A 12,431-nucleotide genomic window follows, 5' to 3' on the forward strand; every position below is an offset into this window, starting at 1 on the left:
ATTTATATTGCTTCAAAAAATTTCACATATTCCTCACCCAATTTGCTATGGTAAATTTTTATTTAAATTATGTAAATACATGAAATAATATTTTCTAATCATATTTTTTTTAAAAAAATAAACTTGAATACGCTAATAAAATAATATTTTCTAATCATATAATTTCACATTAAAATATACAAAAAAATGAGTTAATTTATTTGCTAAAATAAAATTTGGAATTAATAAATAAATTATGGTTATAAAAATAATTGAATATGAATTAAATGATTAGATTACCTTAAATATGATTTAATTATATGTTAATAAGCCTTAACTACAAATTGAATGCTACAATTTAAATTAAATGATAAAAATAAGAAGCAAACGTTTGTCAAAATAAACCTATTAAAAATCTTATTATTAATACATTTAATATTGGCATTTTGTTCATTATTTATGTCTTATGATTAATATCATTAATTAGTGAAACATAATTTGCAAATAAAATCTAACCTTTCACATTTTGAATTAATTTATTTGTTAAAAAAAAATTTGAATTTAATAAATTAATTAAATATTATGAAAATATTTGAATATGAATTAAATGATTAAATTACCTTAAATATCATTTAATCATACATTAATAAGCCTTAAAAATTAGTAAATACTACAATTTAAATTAAATGATGCAAATAAGAAGCAAACACTTTGTAAAAATAAATCTTACTAAAATCTTATTATTAAGACAATTAATATTGATGTTTTGTTGATCAATTTTCTACTCAGATTAATAATATTAATTATTAATTTATACAATGAAATTTTTACAACACTTTCTAATTATTTATTTTATTTTTAAATAATCAGAATAAAATATTTTAAAATTCTTAAATAAATATCTTAAATTTATTATCATATGAAATTTGATCAAATTTCACGTGTATTTAAAAATAAAAAACAAATTACATAGATATATCAAAATCATTAAATCCTATTATTTTTAAAATATAAAAAATATGCACAACAATACATATACAACAATATATTAAAAGTCAAACACAACTATACAAACAATATAATAATGTATTCTTGGAGGATCATTCAAATCAACATATCTAATTGTGTAGCCTTTTTTCAAGCCATTTGCAACACACATAAAAAATCTCATAACATTAAAGTAATTAAAAATAAAAAATAAATTCATTATATAAAAAATACTAACATATACATATCCAAGAGACACGTATAATTAAAATTTTGTATATTTTTTTTCCTTTAGAAGATGATGTTAAACTTCATCATATCTCAGCATGTGAAAATAGACAGGATGAAAAATAATAAAATGACAATGTGTTACATGAATTGGTTTTCTGTTTATAATGATTATAAGAAGATATAGGAAAAGAAAATCAAATACATTAATTATCTACGCATTAAAGAAAAAAGAAGAAAATGTACCATTAATTTCATTTCTTTTTTACTTTGAAATGACATTTTATTAACTCCGTTTAATTACCATTGATGAAAACATTTTCATATTTCGATTTCAAAACGATTTTTTTTCCTTCCATTTACTCACCGAAGGATGCACATGTTTTTTATTCCTATTAATCATATTACCGAAGAATGCATACGTTTTATTTTCAATGTTAACACGTTTCAAAAAGATTTTGGCTTGATTCATTTTTTTCCAATCATTTAAAGCTTATTTTCTTCTCAAAATTGTAAACATTAATTTACAATTTATGTGCTCTAAAAATTAATTTACAATCACATTCCTAATTCATTTGATTTATAAAATAAATTTATTCTAAAAAATAAAATTAGTATTCAATTTACTAATGTTACATTTAATTAATAATATTTCAAAATTATTATTTTAACCACACACCAAATATTAATTTATATAATATGTATATAAAAAAATAGAGTCAAAATTATTGTTAGTGAGACTATTTATTTAATAAGCTTAAAATTATTATTATGCATTAGTCTTATATAAACAGTTTATGTTAATTACTCATGCTCTTTTATCATTTCTATTTCTGATTAAATAATTTTTATTTTTAAACTATTAAAATTTATATTTGAATTCATTCAATCTCAAGGAGTATATGTAAATATTTTTAATGATAATTAATAAAAAAAGAAAGAAATATATATTTTATATTTATCTTTTAAAAAAATACATATTTATGAAAATCAAAAGCTTCTACTAATTAATTATCCGAATTTTAATTTTAAAAAATATGAGTAGAGAATAAATATATAAATTATAGATTCAAATGCATGTATCTTTTCGTATATTAAAAAATTTATATCTATCTGTACTATTATAATTCGAAATTAATTAGATTATTCAATATACAAATTCAATAAATATTTTATAAATTAAGTAAATCATTACATATTTTGAAATTATTAATATTATTATTTGTCTATTTTACTTCTAATTTTTAAGCTCATTTTTTATGGTATTTGTATTAATCCTTTAATATAAATCTTAAATTAGGTATTGAAAAAACATTACGTAGCATTTTAAACTTAAAGTTATTCCAAATTAATGATTTTCTTTGGAGTATCTAAAAACAAAAAGAAGAAAAGGATTGATTAAATTAAAGTTTTTACAGAAAAAAAATCAAAATGAAGAATAAAAGATTTTGGAACAGCTGTTCATCAAAACCATGAGCAAGCATGTAAAAAGAAAATAAGATTTCTATTGAAGAAGTTACAATTTAAATAGAAGGATATGACATCTTTTAGTACTCACTATTGACAAGCCTAAAACTCTCTCAATTTAATTGATTTCACATGGGAAAAAAAAACCTAAAATAGAGAAGGAAAAAAATCTGGCGGTCTTCCTTAGTTATGATTTTTGCTATTAACCTTTTACAAACAAACCTCTATGTGACTGACGCCTTTGTAATGTGACAATCAGCTCAAACCTCTATGTGAAGAATAGGTTGTGGGCTTGTGCTCAAACTTCTTTTAAAGAAAAAACAAATAGCCACAAAATAATAGGACATAATTGAAAAGGAAAGAAGAAAAATTTAGAATATTAAGGTATTCGAGAGAGAATAAAACCCGACAACCTGCAGGTTTTTGGAATCATATTAAACATTTTAATATGGTTGCACTTAAATTTAGAATATGAAATTTTAAATTAACAAAATTGTAAACAACCAAACATGAAAAAAAAAAATTAAATAGAAGGTATAAGAAAAACAAAAGAACAAATTTCAATAAATGTAAAATAGGGAATAAGTAGATCCTTGAAACATACTATAGCCCAGTAGGCGAAGAACCAACGTAGAGATGTCAAACTTTCCCATGAACGTGAGCTCTTGGAAAATATCAACTTGTTAAAGATCTTTGGATATTATATTAAACAATGCGAAATCATATGAAATGTAGCGTGTAATGTGCTCTCCTGAATTTGCATTCATAGGCAATAAGACTAAAATCATGACGATGTTTAGGGTGTGAAAGTTAAACAACTTTCGCACCGTGCGAAAGTTTTGCATTTTGAAAGTTAAATGCAAAGTAATCAACGTGAACCGTCCGATTAGCAAAAAGCAAATCTAGCGGTCCTTATTTTTCCCTTGCTACCGATAGTAAATGGATGTCTCGTTTTCTTCGTCTGGTTTCCCCCCACGCGCGATTGAAGAGACAAAGCGTCCCTCAACTACTTTTCTGCTTTCCTCAAAAGGTTTTTTCAAAAGCAAAGGAAACAATCAGCCCCCTTTTGAAGAACGACGGGTGGGTTTGTCTTCTTCGTTCACTAATTCCATCGTGGAAGATCCTATTTTTGAAGCAAAGCACTTGGGTTCTCATCATTTCGTATCAGAGCTCAGTTCTAGGGTTGGATTTGAGTTACCTTTTTGTCCATTATATTAATGAATTTTGTTCATACTGACGTTTTGACACAATTTGGTTGTTTGCTTTCTTCAATTTGTTGTTGCTATCATACTGTGCTGCATATTTGTTGTTGGTGTTGATTTCTGTTGAGTGTTAAACATGACCTTGTGTTGTAGGGAATGCTAATGTAGTGAATCTGTTGCTGCAAGTTTCAAGTTGTCTTGATTGCAAGGTTGCAAAGTTCGTTACTAGAAGCACTTTGTGTTATAAAAACAAAAAAGAAATTGCAAGTTGTGGCTGTTCTTTATTAAATTCAGTAGAAAAAAAAGACAAGAAAAAAACAACACACAGTACAGCAGCTGTAGTCAATAAATTTCCTTGCACCCCACTTGTTTGATAAAATTGGTAAGTGTGAAGTGTGTTGTCTAATCCTTATTTTCCATATAATTTGTTCTTACAGGTAGTGAAATTGTTGTTTGCTACTTCCGTTTTGTTGGTGTTGAAAATTTTGTGTCAAGTTTTGTGAGTGTTACTGTTGAAAGTTATTGTTGATCATAGATTGTTGCACTCTTTGTAAGAACCATAAGTTATAAAACGAGTGGAAAAAGGGTAGAAAGTACATTTGCTGAAAAGCCTAATAGTGTGAAACACTTGAGTGAAACAGTTTGGTGAGGTTTTCTTATTTCAGACTCTGTTCATGGGTGAGAGAAAGGGACCTCCATCCCCTACTAGAGATCATAGGATGTTGTTAGATGCCTTGGATGAACGAAGTTTTGAGGGAGCATACGGAGGGAATTTATGAGAGGCTTGAGAGTTTAGAAAACGAAAGTCTGAATTGGGAAAATGACCAACATGGAGATAGGGATAGATGTCAGTTTGGTATTTTGTTTTTGTGTTTGTGATGCCAAAAAATTGATCTGTGAATATTAGACAAATATCTGCAAATATTAGATAAACAACCGTTGAGTAGCCGTTTTGTTGTTTGGTTGTTATTTTGTAGTCATGTTTGTTTTGCAGTTTGGGTTGCGTGAAAAATTGTAAAAAGTTTTTAGATGTGAATATTTTAATGGGATCAAGAGTTATAATTTAGTGTAGTTGTCGGTGTCTCTGCGTAGTGGTGCCATGGAAAGGAGTTCGTCATCGTACACCTCCGAGGCTCGAAGTCGCGTGTTTTGTCTGTGTAACATAGAGGCTCCACTAGTGACATCGTGGACTGAGGAAAATACAGGGAGGCATTTTTATGGTTGTGGTCTATACAAGGTAAGGAATATTAATTTGGTGCATATGAAAAAAAAAAAAAGAATTCAGTAGGGATTGCTTTATGTGTTAATTGTTCATTGTTATTGGTTATGTTGGGCATGTAGGATAGAGGTACGAAAGGGTGTAATTTTTTTCAGTGGCATGATCCAGTTGGCAACAATCGTCAAAAGAAAATCATTGTAGGGTTGATGAAGGAGGTTGATGAATTGAAGTTGAGGGAAAAGGATTTGCAAACCATGATTAGTGAGATGAAGATGATGGAAAAATGTTTATGGATTGTATTGGTTGTTTGTTGGGTCTGTATTTGCTTCTTATTGTGTTTATTATGTAGCAGAGGAGTGTAATTTGATAATGTAGGAGGGGGGGAATGTTGGTTTTTAACTTTTTGGTAGCTTAAGTTGTGGAATTAGGCAAATTGTTGTAATGTGCACTGTAATTGTCAAATTGTTGAATTGTGTAATTGTAGCTTAAGAATTTTATGAACCACTTCAGCCATGTACAGCTGAAGTTGTCCATTTGGCATAATATATAATATTTGTACATAGTAATTAATGAAATGAAGTTTTTAATAAAAACGTAGTTTGTTAAATTAGAATTTTTATACATAGTAAAATTGTTTACTTATACCACTTACGAATAACAAATCATTTTAATTGTGACATTTTTGTATATAATTATTACAAAAAGCTTATATGGTATTTAGATAGTCAGGTAGAATAAATAAATTTATGTGTTGTAGAGTTGCGAAAGTTGGTAATAATGGGAAGTTCAAAAAAGTTTAATAACATGGCTGATATAACAAAAATGGAACTGGTGCGTAGGGCCGAAGAATGCAAAGAAAGGCAACGGGCCCAACGATTGAAAAGAAACCCAATGTGCAAATAGCAAAGTGCAAATAGCAAGGTGGTGAGTACAGCCCAAGGAATGCAAACAAAGGCGACGAATGCAACATTTTGCCAATGGGCCCAATTCGTCAAGAGAAAGCGAAGATGCAAATACGAAATATTGATAATATATGTAGTGTTCAACGTCAAATATGGAAATTGTTTAGGAAATTAAAAAATATAGACAAGTTAAAATGACATTAAAATAATTTAACGATCCCAATTAATTTTGCGACGGATCACCATTTCCCATATTTTGTCGTAGATCCTGCAATAGAAGGAGAGCTCATCACCGTGTGACAAATCACTAGCCCTGACAAAATCATACCATGGTTGTAAAACATATCTGTTCATTCCATGAAGGGCCTCAACTTTCCACTGTAATGGAGGTCCAACTCTTCTGAGGATGGTCATGTGTTGACCGCAGGCATTTACATGTGGCATGGCACAATTTGGAAGTCTCTGCAGGGCAGAAAAAATACTGTCATATATAAGCAACAATGTGTATAAAGGAACTTCGAATAGGTTGTTATGGTTACCAGGGGTCGCGGTTCACTAAGCATTGACTGTGAAATTTCGATTGTCCAAACATACTCTCTTGAGAATAAGAGTGGCCTCCCGCAGCTCTGGTGGTGTAGATCGGGGGTGAAAAAAATGTCAAAAGTGTATTTGTTTTCCATTTCCATGAATGTAATGGTCACAGATTCATAAATTTGCAAATCTTTTCTTAAGTGTTGTAGTCCATCGGCAAAGTAGACTTTGTTGTGAAGCTGTCTAACTCTGATATAAAACGGTGTTCCAAGATATGTCAAGCGGAAAAAGCGAGGGTATACTTGCCATTGTTTGTGGAAAAAATAAGGTACATCTATGGTGTCCTGCAAAAACCATCATCAGAAATACATAATGACAATGTGGCAACCAAAATGAAAGAAAAAAAGAAGCAAAAAATAAGTGGGTAAATAACATAATCGTATCATGGTGGAATGGTGCTGTGAACTGCAAGATTAACGGTTGTGGGTTAACTGCAAATTGAATTTGCAGTAGTGACATACAAAATTATAATTTAAACGAAGTATGTGACAGATATATGTGGACAATTAAAATAACAGAATGAAATTAATGAGGCTGCAATGAGTAAAAGCAAATAAGTGTTCAGTTAAGAAATTTTGATTTTGATGGACACACGGTACTGCGATAATGCACATTCCAGTGGAATTCAGACCTGTATGAGTTATATTTGGCGTAATCAATGAAAGTCATATTTGGTGTTTCAAATAAAGTTTACGTAATTTACATATAACCTATGAGTCATTGAAAGTGGGTCAGCGATAAACAACAACAACAACAACAACAACGCCTTATCCCACTAGGTGGGGTCGGCTACATGGATCAACTTCCGCCATAATGTTCTATCAAGTACCATACTTCTATCCAAATCATTAAGTTCGAGATCTTTTTTGATAACCTCTCTTATAGTCTTTTTGGGTCTTCCTCTGCCTCGAATTGTTTGTCTTCTCTCCATCTGGTCTACTCTCCTCACTACAGAGTCTATCGGTCTTCTCTCTACATGCCCAAACCACCTAAGTCTATTAAAAAACAGAATGCTATGTGAATTTGATGATAGCAATCCTAACAGGAGTGGGTTACATTTAATGAGCATGCATGAGTGGAATATTGCGATTTTAATATGAACGAACACAAAGGTAATGTAAGCATGCATGAGTGGTTCATACACAGAACAGATTAGTAGAAGATGAAGAAAATGTAAGCATGTACCGACAAAGGTAACTCAGTTTTTCGTTTTACACTTGCCTTGCTTTTCACAAATGCAGATGATGAGTCTGAAGTGGTGGTTGTGTCGGTTGATTGGTACCCTGAGTCTGAATTCATGGTTGTATCGGTCTGGGTTGACTGGGAGACGAGTGTTTTCGGATGTCGGGTGTCGGCTTTTGTGTTTATTCGGGTTAGGAAATGGTTAAGGAATGGGGTGTGCATGTAAAAAAAGAGGAGTCTTAAGGAGAAGTGCGGGAGTCACAACTATTTTGATGAAAAGATGTAAGGGAATGCGAAAGAACTCCCAATTGACGTCGTGTGGTGGTGCAGGCAATTAATGTGGAGTGAGGCATATAATTTAAAACATGGACCGTACGTATGACTATTACGGGAAAATAGCAACGACAGCGAACCATCCAAAAAGAGCGTTTCTGTTACAATATTAAATATATAAAATCATTGGCCGCGTATGGTTACTGTGTTGCAAATAATTTATAACGAAAATATAACGATTGTTCATGACGCATAAATATAACGAAAATAGCCCGCGTATGGTCACTGTGTTGCAAATAATTTATGCAGCAGCAGTGTCAAATAGAAACAATTGTTCGTACGACGCGATGGTTACGGTCGCAGGTGCAGTCACCATTTGTGACTATCATTGTCAAAAAAAATACCCATGGTCACCAAATAATGGAACAAAAACAACAGTCAACGGATGCTCAGTGTTTGCCATGGATGGAGTCATGCCAGTTGCGCTCTGCATTTGTAATCAACTCTCCCTTGCACTGGTTGTGTGTCCCTAACAGCAGGATCATTGCCACCTTCATTTTGACGGCCTTTTCTTCTAGTTGCAGTTATATGTCCTAAAGTCCAACATTTACATTATGGAGTACATGAAACGAAATATGGACATGGCACATATCAAATTAAAAAAATTTTAAGAAATTCGAATAACATTTGCAATTCTTACCACTCCATACAAAAGACTGACAAAAGACTCCTCCATTTGCATCCATTCAAGGACCCATAATGTTGATTTCTCACTACAGTTAACGAATACACATTTTTTGTGTTTAATTATTTGTCAACAATAACAGTAATTTGTAGTCATTGTGTAATGTATTTAAAAGTCACCTGGATCCACAATTTGGGATTCCTCTAGCTTCTATAATATCCCAACAATCCATTCCATCAAAGCCAATAACGAATTCTTGTGTTGGAAACACAATTTCCAGAACACTAAGCATCACATTCGCCTGTTTATATCATTATTTTTTAGTCAATGATTATATAACAATATGTCATGGATTTGACCGAAAAAACTTTAAAAATATATAAACAAACCATGATTTTAATGGCATCTTTGCGTTGATATGCAGTTTGACTTGTGAGGTCACAATCTAGATGATAAATGTTTCTGTCATTCATGTCTATGACCATGAGATACCAATGGGCTGAATTTTGAATAATCGGAATGTAAATCTGAAAACATATAACGAAATGATAAATATAAATTAAATAAATGTTGACCCTGTAACTATTTGTAGGCAGTTATTTAAATTAATGATCATATTCGTTACAAACATTACTTACGAGCTTCAAGTCCGAAAATGGAGGCATCCAATCCTTTCCATAATGTTCAATCAGAGTTTCCACTAGACTTCCATTAATGACGTCCACCTGTAATGATATTGAAATGGCAGTTTTTCGAATGGCTTACAATAATTATAAAAGGTTTATTCATTTTTGTATTGTATTCAATAACCATATAAACAATGATATACCGCAAAGGCTGGTGGCATACACCAAACACTCCTGGTGCGGTACAGTTGGCTGTAAGCAACCTTCAAACACATGAATAGTATTATCTGCAATGCATTGAAAACCAAATTTAAGAACCTCGAATGTTGTCAGTACTTTGTAGCATGTTTTTGCAAAATGCATAGTTTGGAATGATCCATATACCTCCTCCCTTACTGGCTTATTGGGACACAACGACTGAAAGGTTTGTCGTGTGCCCAAGTTGTTTCCTACCCTATATAGAATTTCCTTCCCGCTATCACAAAAATTAAAATAAAAAAACAACAAACATTTCGATTTCAGTGGAATTCCAAGTAAATAGTAGCCATTAATATATATGAACGAAAACTTATCTACAAGTATGAGTATAATGTCAGCTACGTACCTCGGGTCCAGATTAGGGTTGAACACATACGCACAAACCTGTGTCTCCTCAAATGTAAGATTCATGTCCACAGTTGGCTTGAAGCAGCAGGGCATGTCCTGTACTTGTAAAACATATTAATATTATGCAACATTATAGTTAAACAAATAGAAATGGTATTAATTGCAACACCTTAGGAATAGTGTGTGTGTATCCCCTACTGGAAGTCGTGCGACTCCTATGAAACATCCAGCTTGGGTTGTTGTTGGTCATGTTTCCAGACGAACTGCCCCTAGTTTGTTGCATTTTTTTGGCATTCGAATGTTCTGAATGTTGCTCAATTTTTTGGCTTCTTTCAAGTCCGATAACTGTGTTGGGGGAAACTTAACTTCCTAGGCGCCATTAAGGTTTCTTTGTTGTTCTTGCCCTGGATTACATGCACGTCAGAAAACGATCCGAACCGAACCAAATTTTATTATGTAAGTTTTTGGCAATACGGATTAATAAATATGTTTCACCTTTGCTGTCAGTCTAGTAACGTAGTTGCTCATGAATGGTTCCGGTGGGGAGGAGTTATCTGTGGTGTTGACCTGGTTCGGTCCTGAAAGGTTTAGTGTTCTCGGAGACGAGTAGCTGGTTTTACTTCCCTTCATTCCCATTGGCAACGGCTTGATAAATTCATCATCGTCGTCGCCTGGTATGAATATTGTTTCAATATTTTTTAAACTTCTCGTCGATTTGGAGTATGCCTCGTTTTTCGTCGACTTTATTGTCGGGGTGGACACCAGCTTCTTAGGGTTTTCACACGGAAGTCTTTGATCATTGACACAAGTATTTTGGGTTCCACTCATTGCTACATCGTCCATAGCATCTTTCGTTGACTCATGCTGGTCTTGCCTGACGAAGTTGCAGATGGCCTTCAACATTGTGTGGTTAGTGTTTTCTATTGCATCCAGTCTTGTTCTGTTCTGGTTGTCCATGTTTTCCAGCGTTTGAGTCAAATGCTTCATGCGAAAGTTCAAATATGTGTAAATCCTCGTAATGTAACATTCAAACAACCATGTAGTACATATTTCGTTTAATATTTTTGTCATTAATGACAGTTCATATGAAAACATAAATCAGGTGTTAGAGTGAAGGACAATGATATACCTTTATTGCACCGACGACATCATCCAATGTTGCAGCAGTAGAGGTATGACGAACGCCCCCTTGATCCTTTTCGTGACGCGATGTACCCATTTTGGTTGCGAATGGTTCCTAAGGAAGTTGAAACCAACAACGGGTCAACATGACAAGTGGCAGAATATGATGAATGTTGTGCACCTGCAAATACCAAAAACAAGCTCAAAGCAACATGGTGTACCTGCAAACAATGTTGTGTGTCAGGTTCATCCTCCATCCGAACCGATGTTTACGCCTCTTTGTGTGCATTCCTTGTAAGACATGCATCAACGTTGACTAATATCAGAGAAACAACCAACAAAGGTAGTACAACGACTTAAGTATTTGTAATATTTAACGGCGACACTCACCGCCTTTCATGTCTTCCCAGGCCGTCGAAGTCCATGATTATGAAGTTGGGAAGGTTGATGAGGGTTGCGAAAGAGAGTTTGCCGGGAAATGGTTGTCGTACACTGATAATGTAACAGGTAACCCCAGGACAGTGGCTAGAATGATTTTGCAAAGGCACCAAATTGCTAAAGTATTGTCAAATAAACGATAATAACTATATATATATATGTATGTATATATATATATATATATATATTTATTTATGTAAAAATATATAAATATATAAAGATATATATATATATATATATATATATATATATATATATATATATATATATAAAATACAATATATATAATATTTTGACTGAAAGCTGAAGGAAGTGGTTAGTAAAACGATGTGTGTGCGTGAGGGTTACAGTTGAAGGGGCAAAAGGCAATGTGATCGAAATCCAATTACGAAGCAACCAATGGTAGGATTGATTTTACTGATTTGACGGACACTCATATCAGCCTTTTCGTTTTTGAAAAAGCAAATTTTTTTTAAAATATTGTTTCTTATTATTTGCTCATTGGCTAATACAGATAAATTGCGTTTCCGTTCAATATGATTTTTTGTAAATATACTTATAGTTATGTATTACATTAACAAGGAAATTTAATACATTGTTAACATATTGTAATGATATTTAAAATAAGTTCAGTAAATTTATTCTACATATATTATTGTAATATTTAAAATTGTTAGTAATGCACATTGTACTAGTCAATATTGTTAACACATTTATGGCAAAAAGAAAAAATGAGTTTATCATAAATATCATATTTTATTAGTGTATTGGTTTTTAATTTCAATTGACAACATTAAATTTGAAAGCAATTTTGACATAATAAGAAATGAGTAAAACAGTATAATGATGCAAATATAAATAATAACAATTAATTAAAATAAAAAAATTAAATGAAATTTATTAATAATAACAAAGAATTAAAAT

Source organism: Glycine soja, chromosome 6 (assembly GCF_004193775.1).
Source record: "Glycine soja cultivar W05 chromosome 6, ASM419377v2, whole genome shotgun sequence".
NCBI classification, from domain to species: Eukaryota; Viridiplantae; Streptophyta; class Magnoliopsida; order Fabales; family Fabaceae; genus Glycine; species Glycine soja.